Source organism: Hippopotamus amphibius, chromosome 10 (assembly GCF_030028045.1).
Source record: "Hippopotamus amphibius kiboko isolate mHipAmp2 chromosome 10, mHipAmp2.hap2, whole genome shotgun sequence".
Classification (NCBI taxonomy): domain Eukaryota; kingdom Metazoa; phylum Chordata; class Mammalia; order Artiodactyla; family Hippopotamidae; genus Hippopotamus; species Hippopotamus amphibius.
The window spans coordinates 86,891,085-86,897,844 of record NC_080195.1 but is presented as its reverse complement, the minus strand read 5'-3'; the positions used below and the strand labels follow the sequence as shown (position 1 = coordinate 86,897,844).

Below are 6,760 nucleotides of genomic sequence, written 5' to 3'. Positions count from 1 at the left end.
GGTAATTTTTAGTCACCGCAGCTCAAGCTATTGATGTCCAAGCTCATTATGCATTATTAACTTCTTTATGGTGCTGGGACACCAAAGAGAGAGCCTGTTAAGAAGCAGAGAGCGCGAAACAGGATCAGTGGGATATTGTAATCAGGTGGAGGAGCAACCAAAGTGCCTGGGAAAAGACCTCCAGATGGTGATGAAAAAAAGATGACCTCCAGTGGTGATGCTACACAAACTCCTGGAGGGGAGCCTGGTGACCACACGCTGGGAAGGGAGCCTGAAGAAGAAGAAAGAGCAGCCGATTTTTCCTTCTAGGGAGAGATCACGGCAAAAGCCTCCTTGGGGATAAAGCACAAACCCTTCGAGCAAAATTTGTTGATTATCTGCGGATTGCCATCACTCGTACACACCCCCCACTCCTGACCAGCGAGAATTAGGTGCTGCACATATGCATGAAAATATACTTGCCTATTGAGTAGAGGACTGCCGGTGCCTCTATCTGATACAGCCCAGATCTGCTGTTTCTTCAAAGCTATAAAGAAGCAGACCCAATTCTTGTTCCAGAAATTCTCATTTACAGGCAAATTGAACGTTTTGATAGGAGGTCTTTTCACTACTGCTGGTGGGAAAAACACCAATGATATATTTATTAACTTTTTTTAATGCACTCTTAAATTTCTTTTCTCATGCAGTTGTGAGAATCAAATAAATTAATATTTGTTTTAATATTTAAAATCCTGTACAAATGTGAAGTATATTTGTTATCCTCCTGTTGACATTGAAATTCATGCATTAGGTAATTGATTAAAAATCCACTATGAAATGATGAGGCAACCGCTTAACATTGGATCCTACCACTACCCTCCAGATTTCCATCCTTGTTTCCATCCATATTCTGTTCCCCAGAACTATGAAACAAGATTATCATTTTTAGAGTGACATTAAGAAGACAATATGTAATGGTCAAAATTATTTGCATTGCCTCAACTTAAATAGTAAATAGTGACTTAGGCCATCTATGGACATGATACCAATATTCTACTTGAAACTATATATAATGTTATTTTGCGAACTGAAGTGCTAAGGTAACTGAGCTTATTCAATCATAAACATACAATCATATGCAAATGTATAAATAAAAACAAACTCAGACATAAATATATACATTTCAATAGGAGACAAGTGTCAAATGACAAAAATAGAACCATTTAGTAATGAGTTAGATGTCCTGTATTCAAGGTAAAAGAATCCATGCACTAGGGGAGTAGAGTGCTTTACAAGCAGTGGAGCACTGTTCCCAAAGGATTTAGGGCAAGAGTTTTAAAGAGCATTAGAAGCGCCAATACTCAAACAGGGCATGACTGGTAAGGAGGCCAGGGATTTCTGTATAAGGTGAGCAGGTCCTATCTTCTAGGATAAGGTAAGCTAGCCAAAGCTGAGTTGGAGGATTGTAATTGGTGCACGTTAGGTTTCCTTGTGAGGTATTTCCCCTGAAGGCCAGCTGATTTAGGTTTTGATTCATGACTTGGGCTGGGCCACTGGGGCAGCCTCCATTTTTTGGGTCCCACCTGATGGAAGAAATACCGAGGCATGTAACTGAGAAAACCAGGAGCTTAGATAGTAAGAATGTGTCTCTGTAATGTGTACAATGACACAAAAAGACAGTCCCTTGATCTGGTAAACCTAACCAGTCATATAATTTGATCTGAGCTTGAATGATCGCATTACTTACTCAAAAAAAAAAGCCAGAATGAATCCTGAGGTCAAAAAATGATCTAAATTTCTGCAAACTAGACTAGTCTATGTTGTCCCCACAATGTACACATTGTGATCCCACAAAGAAGAGACTGAGAAAGTGTGTGTAGGGGGGGAAGGGGGGTGTTTGTATTTCTAGAAGTGGGGAAATGGTGGAGGGGAACGTTTGATAGGAGTCATTTTGTCCATGACATTGTCTAATATTTTCTGGGAAAATACAACACGGAAGGGATGAGAGGTGTGAAACTCCATAGTGTGTTTTGGAGAGTAGGACCACCCTGATTGGGTCAGACCCTTAGCTGTGAGTGTTGTAATGACGTGAGAGAGGAAGAAAGAGTAATGCTTTACCTGGTTGGAGAGGTAGGCGGGGGCATTTCATCACCCTGCAAGCAAACCTTATGTTTCCATCCTCACATGATCTCCTTTAATATGTGTCTGATGCACAACTACAGCTATTTAGTTGTTCATTTATTGAGGGCAGAGCTTTTCTTACTCATCTCCAAACCTCTGCCCTTAGCAGGGTACCTGGAAAAACCTGACACTCAGGAAATATGGGAAGTAAGAGGGGGTGAGAGAAAGGAAAGAATCACAAACTCTGAGACCAGCATTTGACCAGCCAAGGGAGTCTGACTCTCTCAACCAGGATCCCTGAGATTCTTCTCCATCTCCACCATCAAGGCAGTGGCTCTGTGGCCAAAGGCGGAGGCATCTGAAGATGCATCACATGAGTGGATAGAGGATTAGCTGATGTCATGCGTGGCTGTTTAAGGTTAACTCACAGAGTACACCCCATCTGGAAAGGTGAGGGCACGTTTACCTAACTCAATGGCCCTACATCTCTAACCTCCTGCCATCTCTAGCATTCCACAACTACGTCCAATTGTACATTTGTCAGAGGCAGACAGCATTATTGATGCCTGATGATATCATTAACAACAGAACTCTCATTAGAGCAAGGTGCTAAAAATGAAATGCACTATTCCTTAATAACCAGTAAAAGAATCTGAAATGGGCTTAATTTAATTTCGCTGCAAGGAATTGTAGGACTGTATAGCGAGCTGTGAAAAATCTGCCTCAGATCACTGCAGAAAGTGCTGTGTATTCAAGGAGGAGAGAAGAGCACATTTCAGTCCTTTCAGTGGCTGTAGATTCCTGTGGTCATTAGCACAACTTTATAAATCCACCAGCTTAGAATTAGAGAAGGCGAGAAGGTCACAGGCTGAAATGTCTCAGAACACAGCCGATCAGAGACATTTCAGAAATGGTTTTGTAATTTCTCCTTGAACTCTTGTGCTTTTTGCATTAGACTATTTACATTTTGACACACACATCGTGTCAGTCAAGTAAGAGAAGATAGACATCGAGTGCTCCAGGGCCCTAAATACCATTTAAGAGGGAGCCACCAGCTGTGGCAGGGAAAATGTGAGGGAAGAATACAATCTTTGTAAAGAACCCTTTGAAACATAAAAGAAAAATTACAGTGTGCTCTGCAGCTTGATTGTCTCCTGTACAAAGGCAACTGACACTGACTAGAATCTGTAGCCTTGCAGCCCACGTGCCTTCCAGAGGATCTAAATTACTCAGGCTTGAAATGAGAAAACTTGAAGCCTTGTCTTGTATGTAGACACATGCAGGCATTTGGTTGTTTTCAATCAAACTTCGATATGAAGTATCCCTCCGTCTCCTCTCCCCCTACTCTCCTAAAACAAAAACAAAATCAAAACCTGACATGAAAAATGTTGCCTTGTTTCCTGTCGAATGGTGTCAGTTGAAAACTGTATCAGAACCTTCATAAATAAATAGGTACTAGTCTGTTCCTGATGATCGTAATACTATTATAGTGTCATTTCTAAGCTAGTCAGTGGAACTTACCATCCTTTTCTAGACTACCACCAATTCTGAATTGGGGCCTCGATAGAATTAAGTGCCGCTAGCTAAAGACTCCTTGAGGATCTGACCATTCCCTTGAGAGAAATACATCCACTCCATCCTGCTTAATGCTGATTGCAAGCATCTCCTAAGAAATAAGATGCAACCGTTGATTTTGACTTAGCGCACAACCTTTATAGGATGAGAGCTAATTTGTACTATCAGATCCTGTATTCCATCTATTGCTTCACTGACTAAATAGATTAACCTAGGTAAGTCTTACACGTTATTTATTTACTTATTTTCTGTCAGAGGCTCAGTACCGATGTCTGAATTAGAGATACTGTGGATGCTTTCATAGAAAAGTATGGGAAGCAGGTGACCAGCATTGATGAAGTGCCTGCACAGAGATCCAAGGCATCACGTTGTTGGCAGTGTTCTCAGATTTCAGTGTGCATGAGGTCCCCTGGGTGGTTGTTAAAAATGCAGATGCTAATGCCTTGTTCCATATCTGCAGAATCAGTCTCAGGAGGTGTGTCTGAAGCTATATCGTGAAGAGCATCATAGATAATGTAGGTGAACCTGGGATCTATATTTTGAAAATACTGTTTATCATCTGTTAGAGTCCACTAGAATGGAATAGTGAAAAAGGTACTGGATTTAGAAAAAAATTATCTTGATTGCAATCTTCGTTTCTTGGTTTGCTAACTGTGCTCTTGCCCTATGAAATTAGCATCTCTAAGCATTCATTCTGTAATCACTAAAAACAAGGAGGGGCTGAGATAGTATGTGTGTATCCTTCCATCTAGCATAACCCAACTCATTGTTTTGCTTCGTTTGTTTGTTTTTGACCACGCTGTGTGGCATACAGGGATCTTAGTTCCCTGAGCAGGGATGGAACCTGTGCCCCCTGCATTGGGAGCATGGAGTCTTAACCACTGGACCACCAGGGAAGTCCCCGAACTCATTTTTAATGCTGTGTTTTAAAGGAATTTTAGTTTATTTATTTACTGGCTTTAGAAAAAAGAAATTTTGACTAGGTTAGTATTGAGAAAATGTTCATTGAAATAATAATGTTCACCTACAATGCTTTTTGAAATACTGCAATTCTGAAGTAGAAATACATGAAAGTAGCTCCATTTTTACTTACATAGATTTGAAGTAGATCAACAGCTGCGATTTGGTGCATAGCCAAGAACAGGTCCTAGTACTAGTGAAACAAACAAACAAACAAAAGACAACAAACCACCTTAGGCCTCAGAAAGCATGGCATGGCCAAAGAAACAAAACAAAACTCAGGGCTTGGTAACCACATACACGTGGTTGAGGTGTAGGCCCTGTTCTAGAACTCAGATCTTGCTAATTTATACCATCAACCCTCAACCTCTAAGTTAAATGTCAAAAGAGAAAGAAATTTACAAAAATGTGCTCTTCCCTTCCAAAATTACACTCTGTAAACTATTCTAAAATAATATTAGCTCTGGAGCTAATAGTTTATTTTATTTCCTTACTGTGAAGAAATTATTATTATGTATTTAGCTATTACGGTTGTTGCCAGGGTGATTGTCACGCACATTGCATTTCAAGGAGGAACTAAGCTTCTTGAAAGCTTCCCATTTGCAGACACTCCTCACTCCCCCATCACTTAAAACAAAAAGAACATTCTGGTGAAAATCACTTGTGTGCTAGATCTACTCCTGTCTATAGCAGAAGATTTAATCATACGGTTGGAATTTTATGTACTAACCTTGCAAAAGTGGCTTTATGTATGCAACTTGGCAAGGGTGGAAATAGGAATAAGGGGAAGACATCAGAATAATTTACGATTTTCCAAAAGCTTATTGATTTAAAAAAATCCTTTGCTTCTATAATATTGTTCTAGTCTTTATTTCTAATTAGATCTTATCAAAAGTTAATACAAACCAAGACCGATGACATTGTCTTCAGAATCGGAGGAGGACAAAATGAGGCATTTGGCAATTCATCTGTGAATCCTTTTTGCACCTGCATAATTCCTTTCTGAGTTATGTACTTGGAAGCCTAATGCCATGCCTCAAGGGTAGATCAAGGTGTGCCCTGGCAGCAACCGTCTAAGTAAATTTCCCAGCACCTGCAAATATTGTTAGTCGAATTTAGACAGCTGAGGTAGGCAAATCCTTTTTTCCTTCTTTTTTTTTTTTCATGTGGTTCCAATCACAATTACGGGTAACTAGATGATGTTTGACATTAATAAATGCAAATTTAGTTCTAGGTCAGGTTAGTTTTTACAACATTGAAGAGGGGGAATGATATTCTCTTTAACTAGTGATTAAAATTTATTGTAATTACCAAAGGAAAAAAAAATGACTGGGTTAAACATAGTAATGATATAGTGTATAAAAAAGAATTAAATACTAAAATGCATTTATAAATCTCTGACTAACACTGCTAAGACTTTCAAGTTGGGGATGAGACCAAAGTGAGGAGACCAGAAGCAGAATCTGCAGGAAACAGAAGATTGGAAACCTGTATTTGTTTCTCTGGCATGGTGAGGATGAGCCCTGAGTAAAAATGCAGTTTTACAGGAGGTTGGATGAAAACAAACCACTGTAAGGGACAGAGCAAAATTTTCTAAGGCTCCACACAAAGCCGTCAGACTACACCACTATAGCACTCTATCTTGTCACTTTAACTCCAGAAATCTTAAAGGAATAAACTTCGAAGATACAGTGTTACAGAATAGAGCATGGCCAGTCTGTAGAAATGTCTTTCCGTTGTGTGCATGCATGAGGCATATTTTCTATTTGCCCCACCAGACCCACTTCTCTTCTCCCCCAACTCCTGCCTCCCCTTTGTGTCCTGTGAGGCTGTCCCAGTTTATAAACACTCTGGTCCTCTGTACTGAGACGAGTTGCTATGTCCCCAGATTTGCACCACTGCCCTGCTTGCTCTCTGGCTGATGCAGCCTTAGCAAGAGCTAACATTGTTTTGAAGATTGTGGAGCTAGATCTTTCCTGCCACTTCCAGCTGAGAGTGCCTCTGCTTTGGTGGTTCCTTCAGATCGTTCACAGGCATGATCCCACAGAACCGTGGCTCAGGCTTCATACTCTTTTTCCTTGCACCCTGCAGCTTCCTCATTGCTGCTGAGTGAGAAACACCCCAG

At 40.4% G+C, this 6,760-nt stretch overlaps 1 long non-coding RNA gene across 1 annotated transcript; it reads right to left on the bottom strand.

The window, feature by feature from the left end:
* Nucleotides 1-600: 600 nt before the first annotated feature.
* On the bottom strand, nucleotides 601-5,561 carry LOC130830066 (uncharacterized). Its single transcript, XR_009047712.1, has 3 exons — nucleotides 5,542-5,561; nucleotides 4,769-4,828; nucleotides 601-610 (listed from the first exon to the last, which is right to left on the bottom strand). It is a non-coding gene; the product is annotated as an uncharacterized LOC130830066 (long non-coding RNA).
* Between the last annotated feature and the right edge of the window lie 1,199 nt (nucleotides 5,562-6,760).